The 23,559-nt window shown below is 43.4% G+C and overlaps 1 protein-coding gene and 1 long non-coding RNA gene across 4 annotated transcripts in view; one reads left to right on the plus strand and one right to left on the minus strand.

The window, feature by feature from the left end:
- Window positions 1-12,164, minus strand: part of MARCHF3 (membrane associated ring-CH-type finger 3) — a gene marked incomplete at its 3' end in the record, with an annotated part of 154,100 nt that extends 141,936 nt beyond the window's left edge. For 2 of the 3 annotated variants that reach the window (XM_081233284.1, XM_081233283.1), the window contains exon 1: window positions 11,981-12,162. Of the gene's footprint in view, window positions 1-11,980 lie in introns of all 3 variants that reach the window. The other variant, XM_081233282.1, reaches the window with a different exon arrangement.
- An 8,942-nt stretch (window positions 12,165-21,106) lies between these two features.
- LOC308616839 overlaps window positions 21,107-23,559 on the plus strand; it is a 136,868-nt gene continuing 134,415 nt past the window's right edge. The window contains exon 1 of the long non-coding RNA XR_014015759.1: window positions 21,107-21,180. This is a non-coding gene — a long non-coding RNA (uncharacterized lncRNA). The remainder of the gene's footprint in view (window positions 21,181-23,559) is intronic.

Raw genomic sequence — 23,559 nt, forward strand, 5'->3', positions numbered from 1 at the left:
ATAAGATTGTTCAAGTACCATACTGGAAACAAAAGTGGGACAGAAACAGGTAATTGGGTGGGCGCCCTAAACAGATTAGATGGAAGAGTCCTGGGAGGTGCCTGTGACGAGGAACCCAGAATGGAAAAGAGGTAGTTGTTCAAACCGAGGACGTGTGATCCAAGCAGAGGGAACAGCAAATGCAAAGGGTCAGAGGTGGGAGTGAGACTGGCTTGTTAGACAAACAGCAAGGAAGCCAGTGTGCTTGGAAAACTGAATGAGGGCAAGAGGATAAGCGGCAAGGTCACAGAGATGGGCAGGGCCTGATCACTTAAGGCCCTACAGGCCACAGAGTCTTGAGACTGTCTTCCAAGGCAAAGGAAAGCCAAGGAGCGGAAGGCACATGAGCAGATGAAATTGAGTCTCAGTCTGAGCTTGCCCACTACGTGGCCTAAGCGAATTGCTAGCATCTCTTAGATGCTAAATTCCTGATTTATAAAAGGGCACTAAGTAAATAAGGACCAGTTGCAATCATCAGTAATAATCATTATTGTTAATGCTCTGATATGTCAATAAAGTTAATAAAAAATTTTTACATTCAAATAGGCCTATACTGTAAAATAATATATCAGAAATATAGAATGATTGAGAAATAAGCAAATGAATCTTTTTTATTCAGTAAAGATCATATTCTTTTTTTTTTTTTTTTTTTTTTTTTTGCAGTACGCGGGCCTCTCACTGTTGTGGCTTCTCCCGTTGCGGAGCACAGGCTCCGGAAGTGCAGGCTCAGCGGCCATGGCTCACGGCCCAGCCGCTCTGCGGCATGTGGGATCTTCCTGGACCGGGGCACGAACCCATGTCCCCTGCATCGGCAGGCGGACTCTCAACCCCTGCGCCACCAGGGAAGCCCGATCATATTCTTATTGAGGACAAATAGACATAAATTAGTACATTCATTAGGGCTTATTGTGGTTCTAATCAGAATAATTATTGATCCTGGCTCAGTTCTGTCCTTAATTAGCCTGCATTTTCTCTCCTTGTCAACCTAGCCTTGTCATTTTGTATCCAGAAATGTGTAGCAGTTCAGTGGTACCTACCAACTACACAGCGGTCATAGGGCGAATTTCACAGCTATTTTTCAAATCACAATGTGTAGTAGACAATTATAATTGCCTGACAGCATCTATTGCCCCCTCACTTCCACACACATATTTCTTCCTTACTAACAGAATCCTGATTTTGTTCAAATTCTTCTCTTTCCTCCCTCAGGCAATGATGGGAGATCCTCTTGCTAGTGACTGATTTAGAGATGGGGCATGTGATCTTGTTCTAATCAACAGAAGAAAAGGCAGGTCTTCTTAGATTCTTCTGGGTAATGTTTTCATACTCTTCAAAAGGAGAACCTCTGGAAGGGGGATCCATTTTCTGTGCTGTAGATATTCTCACGCTTGCAATGACACGTCTGCACTACTGCAGCCGTCTTGCATAAAAGAAGAACCAGTCTTAAGTGAAATGGTCCCTGAGGACAACAGTGGCAGAGATGAAAGGAACCTGTATCATTGTCATTGTGCCACTGAATCAACCAATCCTGCTGCCTGCCCTGCTTCTCTCATGAGATAATATACTTCCTTACCGTGTAGGTCAATTTGGGATAGTCACCCAGAAAAGCCCAAGGGGAAAACACCCTAGAAATCACAACAGGAAGATGGTACTTTGGCATGTGAAGCTGGTACCAAATGGCCTGTCTCTGGCTTTCCTAATCTTTCAAAAACTTTGACTTTCATCTCCCACTTGCCTAGGACATCTGTTTTCCCCCCAAGACCCAAATAAAGCACAGCTCTTTTTGGTCTTTTTTCCCATAAGGCTGCCAATTGTGAACCCTTATCTAATTACAAGAATATCAACAGAGAACACGTGGGACTAGCACAGATCCCAGGCACAGGCAGAAGCACTCCAGAGAGGAGGTGCAGTATTGTGATTTGTAGGCAGGAGGTATTCCTTTTCAGGAAGGAGGAACTACCATGATCATAATAGGATACTGCCTGTTTTTGTTTTAGTTATGTAGAGTTATTTTAAAATTAGGAATATATTAGGAACCAGTAAAATAAAAAATCCATTTTAGAAAAAAGGCATAGGGCTTCCCTGGTGGCACAGTGGTTGAGAGTCCGCCTGCCAATGCAGGGGACATGGGTTCATGCCCCGGTCTGGGAGGATCCCACATGCCGCAGAGCGGCTGGGCCCGTGAGCCATGGCCGCTGAGCCTGTGCGTCCGGAGCCTGTGCTCCGCAACGGGAGAGGCCATAACAGTGAGAGGCCCGCATACTGCAAAAAAAAAAAAGAAAAAGAAAAAAGGCATAGATTATAACTGACTGTGTAGGGAAGGGATGCAGTGGGCTTATTGCTTGGGGAGCTGCTGGTGGAGGATGGGAATGAAGTAAAATGAAAGATTATATAAGCGTCTAATGATTCACAATAAGCAAAAAAGCAGTATGGCTTGACACCAAAGTAACCATTCCAGTCTAATAAGCATTTTTCCTACAAGAAAATTATAGAATTATAAATTTAGTCCATAATGGAGAGCAGAAACTGTAATGCACACAGATTTCATAATTTTGTATAGTATTTGAGAAACATGACTTAGAAAATAGGGTGAACATTATAACTGGTGAAAATTTGCTAAGAGATCATAATTAAAACAGAATAGTAAATGGTGCCTTAGCTCTTGAAAGGGTCACTATCAGGATTCCACTTAATGTCTTCACTACTAATGTGCAGCGAAAATGGAAATTCGTTCAATGTGAGGATGGTGTCTAGCTGTGAGAGGCTGTCAGGGGCAGGAAAGTGGGAGAAAGATATCTGGAGGAGTTAGAAACAATACACTTTAAGTAGATCAGGAAAAACAACCTGAAACACCAAAAATAAAAATTAAATAAATGAAGGAGAGGAAACTGAAACTCACTGGCAATAATTCTGAAGGGAAAGAAAAAAATGACAACTGTTGACATTAGCTATAAGGCAGTCACCCAGCCTCAAAAGAGAAACAGGCCAGGGTTTGTTAAAACAACAAATTAAGAACTTATCAACAAAAGATGCATCAATTCATGTGTCCTGCTTTTAAAGAAATCAGGGTAGGGCTTCCCTGGTGGCGCAGTGGTTGAGAGTCCACCTGCTGATGCAGGGGACACGGGTTCGTGCCCCGGTCTGGGAGGATCCCACATGCTGCAGAGCGGCTGGGCCCGTGAGCCATGGCCGCTGAGCCTGCGCGTCCGGAGCCTGTGCTCCGCAACGGGAGAGGCCACAGCAGTGAGAGGCCCGCGTACTGCAAAAAAAAAAAAAAAAAAAAAAAAAAAAAAAAGAAATCAGGGTAGCCCTACCCCTCTTTTCCCTATTCTGTGTATGCCTGATTTGGCTTTTGTAGAAAGCTTCATCTCCTTGGTTGTAATGAATATGTCTATTGCTAACAGAGATGCATGATCTTGTTTCTTGTTTTTTTTGTTTTTTTAAATTTACTTATTTAATTAATTTATTTTTGGCTGTGTTGGGTCTTTGTTGCTGTGCATGGGCTTTCTCTAGTTGTGGCAAGCAGGGGCTACTCTTCACTGAGGTGCGCCGGCTTCTCATTGCGGTGGCTTCTCTTGTTGCAGAGCACAGGCTCTAGGCACACAGGCTTCAGTAGTTGTAGCTCGAGGGCTCTAGAGCACAGGTTCAGTAGTTGTGGCACACGGGCTTAGGTGCTTCACGGCATGTGGGGTCCTGGACCAGGGCTCGAACCTGTGTCCCCTGCATTGGCAGGCGGATTCTTAACCACTGGGCCACCAGGGAAGTCCCGATATTGTTTCTTAATGATATAAAAGTGAGCAGGAGGTGGTAAGAGTGATTAGGCAGGTGGGGGGAGGTCATTGACAAACATGGGTAAAGTTGGTGAAAACTGAGGTTTTGTGAGGCTAATCACTTTTGCACTGTGTAAGGCTGTCAGAGCATGTAATATCCCAGCGAGCAGGAGCTGCGTTATTGTGATCTTTTTCTTAGCTCCAGAAAGACACACTGTAATGCTCTAGGAAAGTTTTTTGAAAATGGTCAAAAATGCAGTTACTCCTGCAGGAAAAAGATTAATGGTAACACTGATTATAAGAGCTTTTATAACGTAGAGTTCTTACCTGAACAGAAGGGAAAGAGAATGTCAAAGAAAGGAAAACATTATTGGAGGGTGGGGCTAAATGAAGGAGAGAAGTTAAAATTAGGGAAACTTAGAAGGTTAAGGATGAGAACTTTCCAACTATGGGAACCTCTGTTTGGGTAACATGTTCACAAAGGGTAAGAGGAAAAAGATTTGCTATTAGGGATGCTGAAAAGCAGATCTGAGAAAATGCCAGTCAGGCACCACAGGGAGAACCGCCACTGACTGCAGGGAAGGGTGACCTGTGTGTTGCACAGATGTTTGCTTTCACCTGTCACCCAAGCCTCCCTCAAGTCCTCCCAGGCCCCAGCTCCTAGAGGAAAGCAGAGCCCCAGGATATGCAGGGGCATGTGCTCCTGACTTACAAGATCCAAAGGAAACCAGTATTTGAGTCTATGACCTAATCTAGGGTGGCTCATCTTCTCTGCTGCCTTGAACATTGAAATAACTTTTAGATGTAATCAGTCAATTTTCGAGTGATATTTTCTTGGCAGGTATGAGAAGAAAGCACCTATGTTAAGTGAGGCTTAATCTCCCAGATGAGACAGAAGATAGGGGTCCTTGATCTCTTGCAGTCATTTAAAGCTCGTTAGGATCTAACATAAAAGGGCTATACTAATGGCCCTGACCTCAGGCAGTTATGCTTAACTCAGCTGATCATAAACTCTACCTGGATAGGTAGGCTGTACAACACCTCAGTAACCCAGCTCTGAGGTGAGAGCTGGTACTTATCGAAGCCCTCAGACTACATCATAAACCTGACTATGTAGGGACACTTACTGAACAAAAGGTGGTCTATCAATGAAAAATATTATACAAGTTAGTCTCTGAAATAAAAATCTGCTGGAATTTTTTTTTTTCAAAAAAGCTTTACTTAAACAAATGCCAAGTTTCGCCATTCAGTAGCCTCTAGGCCCAGCACCATCTAGTTCCTCCAAGGCCCCCAAACCTCCCATGGCCAAAGCTAGGTCACCACCCACACTGGATGGCAAAAGGGACCAAGCCATCTGAGACTTCAAAAGATGTGAGAGTAAAGCCGTCCCAAGTCTCAAAGTGGGGTCCATGAATCACCTGCTTTGTCAAGATGTGACAACAGGTATGGGAACATCAAAGGAACCAGGGGAGATGGCCTAGACTGGGTGTGGGAGGGAGTTAGAGATATTCTTTTTTTTTTTTTTTTTTTTGCGGTACGCGGGCCTCTCACTGTTGTGGCCTCTCCCGTTGCGGAGCACAGGCTCCGGATGCGCAGACTCAGCAGCCATGGCTCACGGGCCCAGCCACTCCGCAGCATGTGGGATCTTCCTGGACCGGGGCACGAACCCGTGTCCCCTGCATCGGCAGGCGGACTCTCAACCACTGCGCCACCAGGGAAGCCCTGGAGACATTCTTGAAGACACAACAGGGAGGCGGCGAGAGAAGAAGGCAAGTCAGGAATGGAGCAGAGACTCTGAACATGGAAGGGGCAGGCATGGATGATAGTTTTATGAAGTGTTAAGACTAGGGCTAAAGCAGAAAGTCTGGGACTATGATTCAGTAATTACTACCATGCAGACTTTTGGTGAATATCCTGTGCATGTCCTTTTAAGGCCTTGCAGGTGTTCACCTGTAATTCTTTGCGGCCCCTAGTGCACCTAGCAACTATTTCTTGAATACCGTCTCTTGAGAAGCTACAAGATGACAGGTGTGGTCCCTGCCCTCAAGGGGCTCCCAGTTTGGAGGGGGGGATTACAGGACATAAGGACTCTGCTGGCTGTATACAACTAGGCCAAAGAAGGGCATGGAAAATGTTCCCAAAGGTGCAATACTTGAACGGCATTTTGAGTTAGCTAAGCTGAGAAGAGGTGCTACCTGTGATAGGTGTTCAATTACTACTTGATAATTCATTTCCATTCATTTTGATTTGTAATGATTACCTGGAAGATTGTTCAAGGACTAGGAGATAGTTCTTATCACCACTGTTTTTATTATTGTCAATCAAAAAGATAAACCTATCCATTTTAGTGTCTGGGGTATAATCTGAAAAATACTATACCCTACCTTTGGCTGAGGTGAGGAGTGCACTTGTAATTTTTCTAATTACAAGACATCTTCATAGCAAAAAGTTTTAAAAGCTTTTGAAAAGATCCCATTTTGTTCACTTGAAATGTGTGTGTACATTTTAGCATAAAATGTACTTGGCAGCTGCTAACATAATTGGGTGGCTACGTCTGGCAAAAACTTGATTTCTTTTTAATCAAATTTTCAGAATCATACTGGGTTTCTTGCCAGTGCTGCAATAGTGAGCAATAAATACATCATTAGATCAATGGTGGTCTGATGATGGATTACTCAAAAGATAGTTCCAGCCAAGAAGAATAAGCCCAGAAGTCTCAGTGTGCAAAGATTAATAGAATATTGTTTAAAACATAGATACTGAGTTAATATAGCAGGGAAGAAAACACTGCAAAATACAACAGAACAGCCATGGGTTTATAATGTAGCGATATTGATCATGGATTTTCCAAAGTATTCTAGAACAGCCACACTATTATATATGCCTCTGATTAGACTCAGAGATGAGAAGGAAAATGTTATTTAAAAAAAAAGAAAGAAAGAAAGAAAGAAAGAAAGAAACCAGGGGAAGGCCTGCTGTTATAATAAATTATTTAATGCAAGCAGGGCTAGTAGGTTGTGAAGACAATATAAAACAGAATCAATGCCTCCAAGAATCCCCAAACCATCAGCACCTCTATAAATTTCTTACCACCCTATCTGGCATTTTACTGGAGGTATTTCTTTCCCACCACTCTCTCCATCCCATCCCAGCCGTGACCCTTCACTTTTTGCCGGTTCTTTTCTCAGAGCTTCATATTTGTCCTTCTTCTGTAACCCAGGATGCTATCTTCAGTTATATTTCTCAGCTTGTATCAGAAGAGTGTCTGTAAGGACACAGATGAGTGAATCTGTCAATTCATTCATCTGGATCTTAAATTTCCCATAGAAACTGTGCTGGGAATATCTAATAAGATACATGTAACAATGTGACTTTAATATTATCCTTCTTCTTCTTCTTTTTTCTTAATATTGTTATAGTTAAATCCACAAAGTTAAAGCTAGAGTAGAACTTCTATAGCTCAATGAGTGTTCTATGAGTAGAAGGTATTATTGGATCCAAAAAACCAAAGTGAATGTAGAAGCTTAAGGGGGCATTATAGAGGAGAAAGAGTCAAAATGGCTAAAATTTAAGTATTAGGAGCTGTTAAAAGGACAGAGTGATTTGAAAAGTAAATTTTTTATAAGTAGATTTCACAATGGGAATAAGGGTATGGAAAGAAGGGCCAAAAACTTGAAAAGAATTTGTCATATACTTTTTGCCAAAGAATTTTGCCAAAAGTATGCCAAGGCCAAAAAAAAAGGAAAAAAAAAAAAAAGAGTGAGAATTGTTGCTTAGAAGCTTGTAATGACCTGTGGCCCACTTTCCAGAAAAGTAGCATTCTACTGTAGTTTTTTAACTGGGCACAAATCAGTACCATTGTATAATCAGGGGCTGTGATTATACCTTAGGCTTTGGAAATTTTCTAGGTCCATCCAATCATGCAGAAGCTGGGCAAATAAAATATGAGCAAGTTCCTTTTGTCAGTGTAAAGACATTATTAGCAGCATAACATGACTCAATAGGCAAAGAGTACAGGTCTAAAATATTAGTCCCCCAAATTCTACATATAGGCTTTGCTGCCTTTGGGTTCTTTGACCTTTTGCAAATTACTTGCCATTCCAAGTCAAGCCTGGATGGTTAAGGTCAGGATCATTGAACCAATTATTATATATGGTGGTTAGCTTTAGAAAGAAAACTGTTCCAAGGTCACAGTCAATATAAAAAAAATTCTAAGAGGTGAAAAAAAACCTGTAGATGATATGAATGACTAAGCATGAGTCTATCATCTCATCACGAAGCTAAATAAAAACAATTCAAAACACATGGACAACGTCTCAGTTAGTGGTGTCATCTTTGAATGTGAAAGACGGAATCTAAATAGGGTTGGCTCTCGGTATCCACAGATGAGGAACCTGCAGATATGGAATGCCGACTGCACTCCGCAATTTTATATAAGGGGCTTGAGTATCCCGGGATTTTAGTATCTGCAGGGGTGGGGGTCCTGGAACCAATCCCCCAAGAATACTGAGGTATGACTGTATTATGATCCTTTTGTGGCTGCTGTTTGCTCATCTGTAACAAAGTGGGAAAAAATCCTTGCACTCAAAGGATTGTTAAGATAAGCAACATAGGTTGCTATAAACATGCTTGCCAAGTGTTCCTCAGAACATAAATTGCTCCATAAAAGTCCCACTAACGATCCAGTGGCCTGGAAGAATCTAAGTTCAGTGTCCCAGCCTATACAGGTCCTTTTGTCATCAGGGAAGTAAATATTCTGGGCACTTCTGACCTCAGAGAAGTTATTTGTTTTTTAGGTAACTGGAGGTAGAAAGAGGGAAGGTCAACAACTTCTGACAGATCCTTTCTTTTTTAAACTTTATCAAGGGGTTTTACACTGAGAACTATGCCAGTCTGAAATGGGAGAACAGAATCCAAAGGTCAGTACCAAACTACATATAAAAAAGCTAATTGGCAATAATTAATACACCAGAATCACACTGATTTGAAAGGAGAGGCGGCAATCAATTCTCAACCCCCTCCCTGCGTTGCTATGAAAATCTACATACCCGATTAATTGGACACCTCAAAATACTTCTAAGATGACTTTCTGAAAATGAGACTCCCTGGGCCTCTGGGTAGGTGGCCTGAGACACTCTCGCGACCAACAGGCAGACCAGCTGCAGCTTCCCAGGGAGCTCCTTGACCTCAGATAAGTCTGTACTAGCCCTGCTGAGGTCCTAGCCCCCAAGCTCGAAAGAGTATTAGTGAGTCAAAGGTGGCTCTCAAGGACTGGGATTCTTCTACCTTTCAGGGAGAAATGCCCAACAATGTGAGTTAGGACTGACAAAGTTACCCCAGAGCACCCCAGGAACTCACTGGACCTGGAGTAGGGAATGGAACAGGCTGGGGGGAGGTCTCAAACTACCTTGCTTCCCGAGACAGACTTCTTTAGAATTGGGGCTAATCTGGTTAGGGGATTGCTAAGGAGTCCAAAAACACTTCTGAACACAGAACAAAAGGTACCATTGTTGAGGACAGAGAGTTAAAACATTAGCTATAAATTTCACATGGCTGGTAAATGCCACCTGGAAATTTTGGAACAATTATTTGTTGAATCAACTCACAGACTGTAATTGTTCTTTTATATCATAAATGCCATTCCAGTGTTTCTGAAAATACGTTGAGAGGATCCCTGACATCAGAATCACTTGTGGGTGCATGTAAAAGATGCAGATTCCTAAGTTCCACCCCAGATTTCTGAATCTAATCTTGGAGAATAGAGTCCAGCCCATGAACTGAATTTTTAAGGAGCAATGCAGTTGACTCAGGTGATCCATATCAAGGCAGGAGAATTATTGTGTCTACATAGTCCATCAGAAATGTAAAGACACAGATTAGTGATTAGAATATTTTCCCCCACTGTTTAAGTACCATAAAAATGAAAACAACACTTGTGATGAGTTCTTAAGAACCATTCCAGTATTTTCTACCCACATATAATAAACACAGTATTAAAATATAATTATGAGCATAAAATTATTGGGTAAAATATCAACTGTGCTTCTCAAAAATATTGCCTTTATTTTGTCACCAAAAGTAATTATGCTGTTAAAGGAATTTATAGTTTTTTAAGTATCAGTCAGTTTGCTACAGGAAATTAATAAGCTGTTATACTCCTCCCATACCCTTTTAGTCATCAGAAGTTTTGTGATAAAGGCTTTTATTCTTATTATTTTTTAAACTATAAATTGTGAACCATTGCAACTAGTGATTAGGCTGAATATGAATTTATATACAAGTTATAAATTCCTAAAAATACATTTCATTAGAATTACCAAGGCAGTCTAGAGCTAGTAGATTAAATAGCCTCTGTAATAAAGCTCTATTTACTTCTGTTAAGATTTTTTTTTTTGGTGCAAAACAATTCAGTTTTAATGCATTCTCTTAAGAAGTGAAAGGAAACAGTTTCTGATATACATGCTACTGCAAAGCAGTAAACCAGTGTTGCATGGTTATGTGACAAGCACCACATTTCTTTTCTAGAGGGATTTTTTTCCCCCTTATATACTCCTCCTTCCCAAACCATGCCTATTAATTACTTCATAAAATACAGTTTGCCATTTCTGAAGAATCAAACACTCGTTTTCTCCCTCACCAAAAATCACACGTTCAGACTGAATTCTGAATGAAAATGGACTTGAGAGGCAGGCTTTGTTTATAGCATGTTGTTTCTACTAAGGGTTGCCCCCTACCCACGTTCCACCCTAGTGCTCCCACTGAAGTGTACATGTTATGTTTTAACAGATGGGCCGGCTGGCGGCTGCTGGGCTATAAAACAGGAACTGGGAATCTGCTTGGAGTGGTATTGAACTGAATGCTCGTAAAGTTCATGGACATACACTGACCCAGACAGACTAGGAAGATCCAAACATGCTTATACACACACTCATCATACACCCCACAGATCAGAGGGTCCATCTCTCTACCCAGAGGAAGTTCAAGGCTGTTTCCCCCTCCATATCTCTATTTCATTCGCTTATCAATTTTATACACACACATATAAGTACACACATATGTAGGCACATCTACATATGCATGCATAGCTATATATCTCAATGTTTTTATACATCCTCAAAGATCAAAATATTCCCCAATTCTGTTGCCAAGTCTCTACCTAGTACTTTCAATAAGCTCTCATTCACATCAAATAAGAATTACAAGAAAATATTGCATTCAATTCTATTTAGTCCACACATAATATAAACTACATGTATGTAACTGCCCTCAAAAAAACAGCTGCTTTTACCCCTTACCAATGAGAGAGAGAAAAAAAAAATTTATCCCAGACTGAGTCACAAAAAGTGTCAGGTTTAACCTTGTATCCTCTGCTGTCAGTTCCTGTCACAGCTTCATCACTTAAACACACAGGTGCTCAAACAAACACCAACCGACCAGCCTGGTGGTCGTTTTCACGGCCTCTTCTTGGATTCCCCGAGGCCTCCCTGCACTGGGACAGTCACCAGTTACCCCCGGTCTTAACGAAGTCCTTTGGACACACCTTGCAGGTGGATGTGGAGGTCTGAGCACCTCATGAGGGATGCGGATTCAAGTGCTAATAAAAAGTAATTACAAAGTTTAATATCCGCGCTGTCAATTCCTTTCAATAATTGCAAAGCTGTGAAGCCCCTGCTACGGAACCCGACTGGTCCTAAAGTTCTCTGACCCCTAAAGATGCACCCGGAGCCCGATGATCACTGGCTCGGGCTACGCATCAGACACACACAGGACTATCTCGTCTCACCGACGCCGGTGCGTGTTAATTTTTCAGGAACCCGTCTTCAACCATCTAGGAACTGCTGTCCGCACGCCACTGGACTCGAAGGCCGCCCCTAGCGCGCGTGTCGCCGCTGCAGAGGGCCAGGGGACGCGTCCCCGGACCCCACCTAATGACGGCAATTACAACATGCCAAGTTCTTGCGAACGCAGAGCCGCGTCCCGGGCTGAGTTGGGACGCTTTGAAACAAGAAGTTCGGGAGTGGGGCTGCTGGCAAGGAATGAATCCCCTCAGTCCTGACCTCCCCACAGCCGACACGCTCGGACGGACAGATCGACGCGCGCCGGGACGCGTCCAGTCCCCCATTTGCCGAACAGCGCGAGAGGAGCCGCTCCCCTTGCGCGCGGCGACTCACCCTCGTCGACGAGTCCAGATGGCAAACCGACGCCCCTGCTGCGGGTCCTGAATAGCCCACCGGGGCACATTGGCTCCGGCAGGCACCTCGGAGGGAGCACAAACCTGGCGGCCGCCCCGGCTCAACAGCTGCCTGGAGCGCGCTGACAATTCACGGACCTGCTCAGCGAATGAGACGGACAGCAGGGCTGAAGCAACCGGGATCCGAAGGGAGGCGGGGCCGGGGGCCGTAGGGGCGGGGTCAGATCGGGGCCCGCCCCGCCAGGGCGGGGCGCTCTTCAACGCGTGACTGGCGGAGCCCGCAGCCAATCAGGGTGGCGCCCGGGCCTGGGGCAGCCGCGGGCGGTGCCGAGCGCCCGGCTCCGCCCCGCCGCCGCCGTCCAATCGCCGGCAGCCGAGGGCTGGCTGAGGGACGCGCCCATGGCTGGGAAGTTGGCTGAGGTGAGGAACCGGGGTTCTGGGCTGGCGCTGTGGGGGCGGCTGCGGCGGGACCCCGACGCCTCGGAAGGGAAGTGGCGGCCCCGGAGGGCCCCTGTGGGCCTGGGGCCGCCCGGAGCCGCCGCGTGTCGGCGCGCTGTGGTGCAAGAAGCCCAAGCACTGCTCGGGCCGAGACTTGGTCGACACCGCCCACCCCTGGCGCCCGCAGGCGGTGCGGAACTTGGCTCTAAACGAGGCCCAGCAGTCGGAGGAAACTGAGACCCAAAGAGGGTGGGTCCCGGGCCGGATCACGCAGCCGCCAGTGGAAGCCAGGGCACGGAACTGGGAGCTGCGGGCTCCCTGAAAAGGCTCTGATTGCGGTCTGGTGGTTATCTCCGAAACAAAACTCCAGCTCCGCCCGCCCCCTCTGGAAGGTTCGCGACACATCCCTCCTAACCCCTGCCCTTCACACCACCGGCAGCGGGGACTTACCAGACGCCTAGGCTCCCTTCCCGACTCAAGGCGCCCGGGCACTTGCGCAGAGACCGGGGGCGAAAGGGAGGCACAGGCGCTGGACAGTCGGGCTGCCCGGCAGGATGGCATCCCCAGCGGTGGCTCCCCCTGCCGCTGTCCCTGGGGCCTGCCGGACGGACCAGGACCGTCTTCGCGGACTGGAACACCGCAGAGCCAGCCCTGGCCGTCGCACTCTGCACGCCCTCGCACCCTCCACTTCGGCAGCCCCTGGGCCTAGCTTAGAGACCCCCGTAGTGGCGGGCCTGGGGGCAGCCTGAGCTCGCTGGGTCAGTCGTGGCTGAGGGGCCCCGAAGGAAGGCTTTGGGGGCTCTGCCCTTCCTGTCCGTTTCGGTCGCTGCTGCTCGTTTGGTTGGCGGATCAGCTCTTCAGCCGGGGTTTAAGCCCTTACCTTGGCTGCAGCACACATACATAGGGAGCTGGGGGTATCAAGAGTCAAAAAGCGGAGCTGGTTGTTGCTTTCCAGACTGAGGCCTAGAATGTTAGCAAGCCCTCGACTGTAGACTGGGCGTGGGAGCGGTCTCTGTGTGCCTAGAACTGCACCTGCCACAGGTAGACACCCACCCCATGTTAGTAAAATGAAGGTGTGCATGGCAGGTGAGGGGTCAAGCTCCCTGGTGCCGTGACACCACTGACCATTGTCTGCCTCAGATCCCAGAAGTCCTAAAGGTTTTAGTCTCTCAGTATGGGTAACTATTCAGACTATCATATACGAGGGAGTATGGACCTCCACAGGTGTTATTTCAGTGGCTGCCTGGCCCCCATAAGGACCTGCGTCATAGGTAGCCCACCTCTCATGAGCGGGTTCTGATGGGGGTCATTGGCAGAAGGAAGGCAAAAGTCCCATGGCTGAAAAGTAGTGAAATGGCCCCTCTCTGAGGTGAGCTCTGGCTTGGAGTCAGTTTCAAATTGTGTCACCTCAGCTCCCTGTCTCAATGGGGAAAAGCAGGCAGTCAGGTGGGCAAGAAAATCAGGGTCTGGACAGTCCTTATTGGGCCCTGAAAGATTGATTAGTGATGCAGAAATTGTGAATGTTTAAACCTTTCCTCATCTAATGAACCAAAGGACTGGTACAGGCAAGGAAGACCATTCCATCCAATTCCAACAGTTGCTTAGCATGCCGTGGAGTGGCCTGGGAGAGTGGCCTTTGCCCACAAGGAATTAGATGTAGACCACGTGAATGGAATATATACTAAGTCTCTATGCTGAAGACGGGATGGGGGATAGAGGAAAAATGTATTTCCTTGGATTTTTTTTCCCACTCCTGGATATGACTAGAGAAAAAGTTTGCCAACAGTGTTTACCATATTAACACCCTGTGAAGGTTTTTCACAGATGCTAATGATTGTTTTAAAAATCACCTTGGTAATAGGAGCCAAACATTGGCTGTTGACTGTACTTGATGTAGTAGTTATGTTAAATGATGAAAAAAGGAAATAGGAGACTTCCCTGGTGGCGCAGTGGTTAAGAATCTGCCTGCCAATGCAGGAGACACGGGTTCAAGCCCTGGTCCAGGAAGATCCCACATGCCACGGAGCAACTAAGCCCGTGCGCCACAACTACTGAGCCTGCACTCTAGAGCCTGCGAGCCACAACTACTGAGCCCATGTGCCTAGAGCCCGTGCCCTGCAACAAGAGAAGCCACCGCAATGAGAAGCCCGCGCACCGCAACGAAGAGTGGCCCCCACTCGCCGCAACTACAGAAAGCCCATGCGTAGCAACGAAGACCCAACGCAGCCAAGAATAAATAAATTAATTAATTTTAAAAAAAGGAAATAGGAAATTTCTTTTCAGGAAATAAGTTACAACTAAGCAAGTGACTTCCATGTCCCAATTTCCAAGGTTTTCTGTTTGTTTCATACAGACATTACTGTCATGGGTTCCTGGACAAGCAACTGGTCTCATTTTCCCTTATAGAATGGATGGCATTGGAAGACTGTAGATTACAATTCATATTTCCGCACCATGTTCTGTTGTAATTGTATTTGACAGGAGCTTATCACTCAGGCGCAGACTTACTCCATTTGTTGCCAGTCCCCCTTAATGATCTCTTGAGTTTGGGCCATCCCCATATTCTACAAGGGAAAATTAGACCTGTTACTTGGCCAAGGACTCATTATGGTCCTATTTGTATTAGACAAACAAAAAAACATGGAAATCTGGACCTGGAAATCACTTGTTTAGTTTCACCAAAAGAAATGTTCTTTCCCTCAAAGGAATGAGGAAGTTTATGGTATGGCTTGGGAATGAGAAGATTGAGGTGGGGCCATGGAAGCAAGGCTGGTCCCTTTGTGGATGGTGAGCAAATTTGCCTTCAGGCACTGTCATCCACCTCTCACACTGAAAGAATATTTTGGGACCTTCTAAATTTCACTAGGGTGTGACTGATAGGAGCTGTGGGTTCTAATCTGAGTGGCTGCTGTGGTGAGCGCTCCTGGCAGCCACTTAACCTCTGTTCACCCTTGCCTCCTTGGTCGTAAAACAGCAGTGGCAGAATCCACTGTGTTTATCTGCTTAAGGCGGACACCATAATGATGGTGACACAGCACTGTAAATGTACCAACTGCTGAAATAGAGAACAAAATTGTGTTGAAACTGGAAAATGGTGGGGCCTGAAGAATTCCTTTTTACACTTACAATTCCTATTCATTTTAATCTCAATGGATTACTGTCCTTTCATTCTACGAATGGAAATGAGGGAAAACAGCCCTCACAATCCTTATTCTTTGATTGCCAAATGTTTCAGAAGCTTTACTTAAGTGAAAAGTATTTTCCCCCTTTCCCATGTCTACCACCTCTCCTAACATATATTCAGCTTGGAAAATTATTCAGAATTTGAACAGGTTGAGCAAAGAAATGCAGTCGGAAGTAGCAGATTCTAATACCAGCTATGCTGTGTGTTCATTATGAGACCTTGGGCAAGCCGTTAACAGTCCCCATACCTTAGTTTCCCACCTGTGAAACTACAGTGATACTTCTGATTAATTTCACAGAGGTAGGAGAGATAACTAATGATAAGGCACTTTGAAATATTAATTGTAATATAGACTACAGAATATCATGTAGGTGTTTTTGGCAAACTAAAGTATGGTGTTAGTTTGTACACCACAACTAGGAGATATTTTTGTAACAGAGAGAGTACTCTGGCACAATATCTGTGGCCAGGGTGATACCACCCACAAAACAATGACAGCTTATTGCATTTGAATGAAAATGCCACTGTTCCATATGAGAGTTATATTGCTACAGACCCAACTAAGTAAAAAATATGATAACAGAAATGGGTGGGGAAGGGAAGCCTCTATTCCACAAAAACATGGGATTTCCTCACATATGCCCCAGAAGAAAAAGTACATTAAACTTAAACTACATTAAACTCACTCTGTGAGTACAAGTCTGATGAAAGACTAAAATGATTGTGAGAAAATGGCCTGATATAAAAATTAGGCAGACTGGTATACCAGAAGATAGAAAAATAGTCTTAATTAAAAAATTTCATAACAAAATGAGTAACACTGAGGAATTAGACATTGGGGAAGGGAGAATCATGTGCTCAGGGAGGAAAAATTGACTCCTAACCTAAGTAAAAACTAGGAACAGTAAGGCTACTAAGAAACAGGACAAAGAATATGGGCTCTGGAAAGTACCATAGACCAAGGGTTGGATTTTCTTTCCACTGCTTTCTAACTTTGAGACCTTGGACAAGTACCTTAGTTTCTCAGAGCCAGATGGAGTGGGGGTGGAGGTGATAAGGTTTTTCTTACTGGCTTGTTATGCGTCTCAGACAAGAGTCTCAAACTCTCAGCACAGGGCCAGGCTGATAGTGGGCCCTCTACCAGTAATAATAACCTCTAATATTAATTGAGCAATTACTTTATGCTCTGCACTGTTCTGAGCCTTTTCATCTAATGACTCACTTGATCCTCACAGCTACCTTATGGTGTCGCTGCCATCTCTTCCTCACTTTCTATCTATGTGGAAGTACTATTCCAGGAATAGTATCCTGCTATGCAGTAAAAGTCAAAATTCTCTTTTTATAGGTACTGGAGATACTCCAAAAATCATATTTTTCTATAGGCAACCTCTTCCTTGAACATACTAAGAAAGGAAATAGCATTTAAAACTACCATTGTCGGGCTTCCCTGGTGGCGCAGTGGTTGAGAGTCCGCCTGCCGATGCAGGGGACACAGGTTCGTGCCCCGGTCTGGGAGGATCCCACATGCCGGCTGGGCCCGTGAGCCATGGCCGCTGAGCCTGCGCGTCCGGAGCCTGTGCTCCGCAATGGGAGAGGCCGCGGCAGTGAGAGGCCCGCGTACCGCAAAATAAATAAAGAAATAAAACTATCATTGTCTTACTTTCATGTGGAATGGGCTAATACAGCCTTTCCTGGTACCTAGAAAATCAGGCTACAGTGAGCACTCGGTAGCACATACATTACAGCAAAGCAAATGAGGGATTCAGAGTTCGGCAGAAAGAAGGCCATAGAAAACAAGTGATTCAAAACTCCAAACCAATTTCCAGATCTTAGATTGTAAGCTCCTAGAAGATTTGGGCTTCTAAACTGTGCTCATCATCTGGGTTTGGGTTTAATGGAAGTTAGTTCCCTTGAGGCAATAATATTGGAATGATAACTGGCTAGCCAAAGAAGGAAAAAAAAATGGTTGATCCCTTAGAAATGAATTCTATCATTAGTTATTATGAATACCCCAAATAATGACAAATTCATGTGTAAGTATGCCAGGGAAAAGTAGCCATGCACTATAACACACACAATCATTTATTACCCAAGAGAATTTAGGTGCTAATGTGCATGGTATTGCATCTGTGAAATTCTGAAACTCACAAAGGATTCCAAGATATAAAGCCAAATAAAACATAATACAGAGGGAAATGATTTTGATTATGTAACATTTATATATAGCATTTCATTTTACATTTCAAATTGCTTTTCAGTCACTGGTTTATTCTTCACAGCACACCTGGGGAGTACATCCGTGCTGTTATCCTCTGTTCCCAGCTGAGGCAGCTGAGACTGAAAGAGGCAAAGTGTTTTGTCCAAGAGCACAACAGGGGCAGGGTGACAAATCATGCATTCATTCAATCATGAGTCTAATCAGCACCTACTCTTGGCAAGGCACCATGGTCTGTGGTACACAGAGGTGGGTACTGTATATGAGGCCCCTGCATTGCAGGAGCTTGCAGTCTTCTGGGACAGTAAGTGGTTGGTGGATTATGTCTTCCGGAGTGATCTAGACAGGGTTTAGAGGAGGAGAGGGTGAGTGCCCTAAGATTCCTAGAGACAGTGGGATTTGAGACCCTTGAGAGATGGGTAAAATTTTGGCAAATAGAGGCTGAGGGTGGTGGGAATGACACAGAGACACAAAGATGGGCAAATTCAAGATGTATTAGAGAATGTTTGACTGAAGCAGGGCAGTTGAGGAAAAAAGGCTGGAGAATGGAAAAGAGCAGATTTTCCAGGGCACTGAATTCCCAGCTAAATATATAGATTTTAGCCTGTGGGCAATGGGCACTGGACTCATTTCTGACTTCTCCCATTCACTCATTATTCTAACTTGTACTGAGTGCTATTATTATATGCTTAGTTTCCAGGTATTTTCCCATACATCAGCTTTTCTAAACTTCACAGCATTCCAACAAGATACATGTTATTTTTCCTTCCTTAACTGGATGAAAAAACGATCATGTAGGTAATAACTGACAGATGAGGAATTCCAAAGGAGCACTCTTCATTCACTTCCTCATGAATATGTACTTATGGGGAGAATGAGTGCAAATTCCGGACAATGTACTCAGGATGCCCATCTAATAATATGCCCCTCACTCTAGCCATTGTCTTTCCAGAAACAAAAAGTAAACAGGCTAGAAATAAATCTAATTTCTTAACATGTAAGTTATTCCATATCTAAAGTCAGCTCCAAGTTAAAAAAGACAAAGGGTATTTCCCCCTATTCTCTCTGCCCTACAATTAACAACAAATGTCTGCATTTTTATAACTTTAGTCTTGTGAGTATCTTTAATACATTCTGACCTCAGCTTAGTGTTTCCACTAAACCAGAATCTCTTTCTGGAGTTGGTCAATTCTATCCTTCATCCCTTCCCCTTAGCATGTAACCTAACCTGTTTATCTTAGTGCCCTGTGAGGTCTCCATCTCAGATTGAATTTTGCCCATCAAGAAATAGCTTTTTCTCTCCAGATACAGGCTACTAATTAGCATTTTTACTGTTTAATCATCAGGACTAAAATACAAGTGAGAGAAGCATTACTGTTAACCCAAAAATATTTAGCAAGGAAAAAGATTGCTTACTTAAATCTTTCTGTAAAGGAATAAAGAGGTGCTCTAAGGAGGTGGGTGGATGTTTAGGTGACGTAAAAATTAAAAGTGAAAAAATTAACGTCTGTTAAGAAGGGTGCTTTTTATCTCAATCTGGTTTTGTGGAAGAGTTTTCTTTGAAAATACCTATCCATGATCAGTCAGGGAAATCTTCCTCCAGGGTAAATATCTACCACAAATGACAGGCCAGTTTTGACTTTCTGCATGAAGACAAGTAGGAACCACCAAAATGGGGCATTTAAAAATTCTAGATGCAATACACAACATTCTCCTATCTCTCAACCCTCTAGTGCCTTGTTTGGCTTTGCCCAGATTGTGTTTTATGACCCAAGCCATAGATTCATGAGTAAATGGTTGTTTCTCCATATTTGTTTGTGTGTATGTGTGTGTGCGTTTTAAGAAGTTGAAAGAAAGTACAGTTAATAGGTAAGGATGATTAAATCTCATCTCAGATCTTAGATCTTAAGGATCTCTTGTGAAAGATATGGGAAACAAGCACTAGACCAGAAAATTGTACCTGATTTCTCCTGTCTTAAAATGCATGACTTTCCCCTCTGATTTCAAGTAAAGCAATGGGCTGAGACGTGGTGACCTGTGTTTCACTGAGGAAAGTGATGAAACTAATTTATAATATTTTGACTTCTAGATCTGCAAAGCTGGCATGCTTACCTTGAGATATGGAGAAAACAGGACTTTGAAAGACTCACAGGAAATCAGACAACTTATTGTAACCTTTTGCATCTCTTTACAGAAGAAAAATCCACCATGGATACTTCTGGGGATTCTCTGTATTGATGGAAGAAAGTGTTCAGAGTACCAAGTGAATCCCATTGAAGGCATGTATTAGCATTAATTTCTCCTAACCATTGAAATGAAGCCTACGTGGCTCTTTCTCCCCTTAAGATGTTCAGCAAAAATGCCGAGACTCTCAAAGATTATTGAGGTAGAAACATGCTGGAATTAACCTTATTTAAAAAATAATAACTATGCAAAATAGATAATTTCCCCAACCAATAGTCTTCCTGTATGGAGGCTCTTTACACAGGAGCTTCTGAATCCTCACAGAGGGCTAATGGGATGTCGCAAGTAGGAAAATGTTGTGTGAGAAGTTAAATGACATTTCAACTTGGTGTCTGCCAAAGGCCAGTCTAGAAGTCCCCAAGAAATGAGTATGTCAGCTGACCAAACCCTAGGAGTTTCTGTGGGGAAGTTGTTGGTCTTGTCCTGACTCAAGGACCCAAGGTCTTGAGTTATAGCAACCCTGTAAGCCTATCAAGGAACTCTTGGTAGCCTCCACAATAAGCATTACAGTATTATCCACAGATATAAGTACTCAATAAATTTAATTGTTAGCAGGTCCTGAGCTTAATCAAAGGAGACAACTTCCCTTGGGAATAAAACCAAAACCCTCAGAGGCCCAAGGAGGAAAGAGCATGGTCAATGTCAAGTGGCCCCAGAAAGTTCATGCTTGGCTCAAATCAGCTGTGGTGGGCATGAGGGCACTAATTTGCATTCAGAGTCACAGAAACTATTCAGTTGTAAATGAACTGGAATATGTAATTGGACCTGGCCCTTGAAATTTTTGTGGCCCTTTCAAAGCAAAATGGAGAAAAAGAAAAACCATGTCTGTTTTCTGACCTTTTCCAAGAAGCTGAAAATACAGTGCAAATGAGTCCTTAGTTGTGGGTCATCATCCTTAATGAGATCTGTCTCTGATTCCAAGGCTGGAGACTGTTCCTCTGCCTCCCCATTTTTACCTACCTCCAACTTGAGGTAGGTATCAAAGTCTCATTTTGGCCATATATTCTTCCAGCCACGTGAGGGAGACGGGAGAGGCTAAATATAACCACATTAAAAACCATCAGCAATGTTGGAAACAGCTTCAAGCTTAACATCAACAGTGAGTATGCAGCAGCAGCTTAAAGACTTGTGTGAACATGCCCAAATGTTTTCTAAGAATATTTTTCAGAAGAGTGTATTTATAGATATAATCTTTAATTGCATTATGAATGATAAATGAGAAGGTTAACAAACTATATTTCAGAACTGTTTTATATATTTATTTGCTGCTATCATTAGCTCTTTCTTTGTGACTGCAGATTATTTCTGCTTACTAGTCTTAGTGGAAAGAGAGAATTGCTGTACTTTAGTGCTGGGAAAGGATGTTTCAGTTGACAATGAAGGTTGCAGGAAGTCTTGTTTAAGAGTTATTTTGGTATTTGTCTCATTTTAAAGGCTGTGACTAGGACTTCATATCTGTCTAATAAGCATGCATGTAACATTTTTATGTTTGCTGAGTGCCTTATAGTCCCCCATTAGTCTCCACAGTACCCCTTGAGGGTGGGTCAGTATTACCGCCTACAGTTTACATTTGAGGAAATTTAAGATACTAAGGGATTATGTGATTTGTACAAGGTCACCCAGCATGCAAGCCTAGCTAATAAAAGATGACTTCAAAGCTCTTTCCAACTAAAAGTGCCTTATAAATGTTAGGTAGTATTAATGGGCATGATCCCACGATGAGTAAAATACACTCCAGGAGTAAAGTGCTCATATGTGCTCTATAAAATTAATTCTTTTTAACCTCAGAGCAACTTTTGAAATAGGAATTCTTGAACCTGGCTGTGTATCAGAAACATCATTATAGCTTTAACAACATGTGAGCACCTGGGCCCCTACCCAAAGTACAGAATCATAATCTGGGAAGTGGGACCTAGATAATGTGTATCTTGAGGAGGGGATTCTGCTGCTCAGCCAAGGTTGGGAGCCACTACAGTCGATTAGAATAATAACCTCAGTCAAGCAACAATAAGACATCGTGGAGTCAATTTAGGAGAAAAGGTCTGGTGTCTCCCAGGTTCTGCCCACCAGTTCACAACTATTATTAGCAAAAGAACTACCTCCATGAAATAATCAACTGCGGAATACATGTGTGGAATTCCAGGTAATAATGCAGAGATGAAAGTTTATTTAAGAACTAACATTGTTTGAATGTTATAATTTACTGGGTAAACTTACCGGGTCCACTCTTGGATTATCATTGGGTCCACCCTAATGTTTTTATTCTGAGTACCTTGTATGATATTCAGCATACTAAGAACCTATAGTATCTGCCTTTTCATCCATTTTTCAAACACGTATTTAATACTTGCTATGTGGAGATTGCAGAGTAAAATAATGGTTTTGGTCCACAAGGAGTTTATAATCAAGTGATAGAGCAAGACATAGGCCAAAAAAACCAAAGCCCTATAATACTAAGCTGCACATATTAAGTGATAATCAAAGTGTATATGAGGCATTATTCATAATCGCTAAAAAGTTGAAACAACCCAAATGTCTATCAGTTGATAAATGGATAAATAAAATGTGGTATATCTATACAACAAACTATTATTCAACAATAAAATGGAATGAAGTACTGATACACGCTACAACAGGGATAAAGTTTGAAAAAATTATGCCAAATGAAAGAAGCCAGTCAGAAAGAACCACATATTGTATGATTCCATTTATATAAAATGTCCTGAATAGGCAAATCTATAGAGAAAGAAAATAGAAAATAGATTAGTGGTTGCCTAGGGCTGGGGAGTTGGGCCAGGGGAGGAGATGGGGAGGAACCATTAGTGGGTACAGGGTTTCTTTTGGGGGTGATTAAAATGTTTTAAAATTGTGGTGATAGTTGCACAACTCTGTGACTATTCTAAAAGACGATTAAATCATATACTTTAAATGGGTGAGTTGTATGGTATATCTCAGTAAATATATATGTATATATGCACACTTTATATGTGTGTGCTATATGAACTTGGTGAAAAGAGTGATTAATTAGTACGTACTGGAAGAAAGTGGTGGAAAATTTCCTGGAGGAAATGGCATTTGAGCTAAGTCAAAAAGGGTGATTTTTGTAAAGAAGGAAGGCATGCTCAAATATGTAGTCAAAGTGATGATGCTTTCATGCAAGGGCAAGTTATCTGGAAAAGATGAAGTTTAGGATACGTGAAGGGTACAGGAGATGGGGGCTAGGTGCAGAGCTTTTACTGCCATACTAAGTTCTGCAGTTTGGTTTTCATTTTTGTAGAGCCATGGTAGGTTTGTGAGTGGTTTGATTAGGGCTGTGATTTGGAAGGATAATTGGAGGTGGTGATGAGGTCGATGGGGGATGGGGTGGGAGGGCAGTGAGCAGGGGAGACTATTTAGGAGACTAGCCTAGTGTAGTGTATAGGCAAGAGATGATGGAGCCCTCAACTATGACAGCAGCGGTGAGCACTGGAACAAGGAC

Source organism: Mesoplodon bidens (genome assembly GCF_964165515.1).
Source record: "Mesoplodon bidens genome assembly, chromosome: 4".
In the NCBI taxonomy this organism is placed as follows: Eukaryota; Metazoa; Chordata; class Mammalia; order Artiodactyla; family Ziphiidae; genus Mesoplodon; species Mesoplodon bidens.